The sequence below is a fragment of the Sus scrofa genome, chromosome 6 (assembly GCF_054392235.1).
Source record: "Sus scrofa isolate SSC_HxYL_T2T_F1_AM1 chromosome 6, Sscrofa_HxYL_maternal_Yorkshire_Landrace_v2.0, whole genome shotgun sequence".
Taxonomy (NCBI): Eukaryota; Metazoa; Chordata; class Mammalia; order Artiodactyla; family Suidae; genus Sus; species Sus scrofa.
Window position 1 is genome coordinate 137,426,156 of NC_139388.1, and position 2,756 is coordinate 137,428,911.

At 36.0% G+C, this 2,756-nt stretch overlaps 1 pseudogene; it reads left to right on the forward strand.

Moving 5' to 3' along the window:
* The first annotated feature begins 2,207 nt into the window (after positions 1-2,207).
* On the forward strand, positions 2,208-2,343 carry LOC146402830 (U1 spliceosomal RNA; annotated as a pseudogene).
* Positions 2,344-2,756: the final 413 nt, after the last annotated feature.

The following is a 2,756-nucleotide window of genomic DNA, read 5'->3' on the forward strand; positions in this document are numbered from 1 at the left end:
TCTTCTGGACTGAATGTTTACATTCCACCAACATTCATACATTGAAGCCCTAACCACTACTGGGGCTGTACTTGGAGATGGGGTCTCTAAGGAAGTAATGAAGGGTAAATGAGGTTATTTTAGGGTGGTGTACTGATCCAGTAGGATTAGTGTACTCATATGAAGAACCAGCAGAGAGCTTATCCTCTCTCTCGCTGCATGCACACCCAAAAAGGCCATGTGACTACACAGTAAGAATGTGGCCATCTACAAGCCAGGAAGACAGCCCTCACCAGAAAGTTACCATATGAACACTCCGATCTCAGACTTGAGCCTTCAGAACTATGAGAAAAACACCTCTGTTGTTTAAGCCACCTAGTCTATGGTATTTTGTTATGTCAACCTGAGCACAGAGACCTACTATCTAAGCTGGGGAAATATTGAAAAAAAAAATTTAAATGACTGGGAAAAAATACCAATGGGAATCATTTAAATGATTGAGGGTCTTTGTAAATCTTATTTAATGTAACAAATTTATGAAAATGCAATTCTCCAAGACAGAAGTTTTTTGTATGGGCCTCTTTTAATAGCCACCTCTTCTTATTTCAATTAAATCACATTAGAGCAGAATACACTTTTTTTATTCAAAAGGAATTTTCCATAAAAATGACTTAATATGTCTCAGAATAGTAGCTTTTTACATTGAATTCACTTCTAGTTGGCATCCCTGAGTTTCTGGAACCCTGTATCAGAAACGATGTGAAAGAACCGAATGCTGGATGATCACCAGAGATGGAAATTTTTCCTGTTTTGACCTCAGGTGAAGAGAGTCTTTATGCGCTTGTGAATTCTATTCAGATTTGGATATTTTAATTTTTTTAAATTTGACCATTAACAAGGACGCATATCTTAAGGAAAAACAACAACAACAAAAAAAACAGTTATTAAATCAATAATGTTTGAAACACTCTTGCTTTGCCACTACCTTTTTTTTTTCTTTCTAAGACTGTCTAGGATCAGCTTTATTTTAAATAGACCATAGGAAATGTGTGTACCCTCTGCTGGAGTTGCAAAAGGGCCCTGGGACTGAACCAAATGTTAAAAAGTCCTTTGACATGTCCTACCTTTGTTATTTTTAAAATTAATTATTTGAAGAAAGAACTAGTGTTAATATTAACCAAAACCTTCGTGTGTATATTTCTTTTGAGTTTATAAAGCATTGATAGTTTATAAAGCCCTATCAAATCAATCTTCACTTTAACTTTCAGATATACATGACAGGTAATGGCCTCATCTTACAAATGAGAAAACCAAAACTAGAAGAGGATAAATGATCTCTCTCTGGTCTCCCTGTTAAAAGGTGGTGAGGTCAGGTTATAAATCAGACCATTCTCAGATTTTGCTCTGGTCTTAGGCCTATATCATGGGCATCTTAATTAATTGGCACTTGTCTTCTGGTTAAACTGGCCAATTGATAATGTGAACAGTTATAAAGCCATATTTATAGACTCTTCTAAAAGAAAACTGTTTATTATGCTCCACCTGACATTACCAGCATCACCCAAATTAAATTAGATAGTATTTAAGATATTATTTTTGAATCAGAAAGGCAGAATTTTTTTCTGAGAATATTATAACTATAGTGTCACATAGAGGCTTGCAAGGAAAGAGACATTATCCCCTTGTGACCAATGTGGTAAAGTTTCAAAAAGCTTTAAAATAATTTTGATAGTAATAAACATTATAGCATTATAAAGAAACTCTCTTTCAGATGGTTTGTGAAAGAAATACCATTAGCAATGGACAAATAGAACAAATGGTTAGTGAGCCAAATGGGAGAAGATAGAAGGCATAATGAAATATCCTAGAGGAATCTTCTCTTACTTATTAGTTTAAGGAGGATGCAGACTTCAAATTTGGTTCTTGGCAGAGAGGAAAAGAGAGAAATCCTTTTGAACTTGGGTTATGCTATTGTAATGCTGCATACTGCTTCTCTATTATGACAAAACGCAATGTATCAAAGCCACAGGGTGTGTGGTTTGAAGTAGATGGGAGAATTGTCTAAGGCAGAAAAAAATATATATATGTCAGTACTTTCTCCCCTCCCCCATTATATCTTCACTCAGTGATAGTGCTGAGTTGCATAGTAGTATAATTTCATCTGAGGTCAGATTATCCTTCTGGGGCACTAGTTACAAATAAGAGCCATGTTTTAAATGGAATGAGGCATACTTACCTGGCAGGGGAGATACCATCATCACCAAGGTGGTTTTACCAGGGTGAGGCTTATCCATTGCACTCCAGATGTGCTGACCCCTGCGATTTCCCCAAATGTGGGACCCTCAACTGCATAATTTAGGGGACTAAAAAAAAATAAAAAATAAATAAATAAATAAATGGCATGAGGCAAACACAGGATATGACACTTTATCACTATCAGTCCAAATGGAAATTTGCCATTTTTCCCTTGATCGGTTCCTGGTTGGAACATTGTCAGGCCCATGTCTAATACTGAACAAATGGGAGTGATTATTGTTATTACCTACTTTTCCTAAATGAGATTTTTGTCCGTTTAGCACTTCGCATAAGTTCTTTAACAAATCTGCGTTCCTAGATTTTGGGAAACCTCCCATTTTATACACCCTAGAAAAGATTCCTTTCAGAATGAGACCAAGACACACGGCCACTAGGAAAATGTTGTCATTCTTCCAGCAGCCAAGTAAAAAGATTTATGACATAGTTTACGGGTAAAGTTTAGGGACAATTTACAGATGACT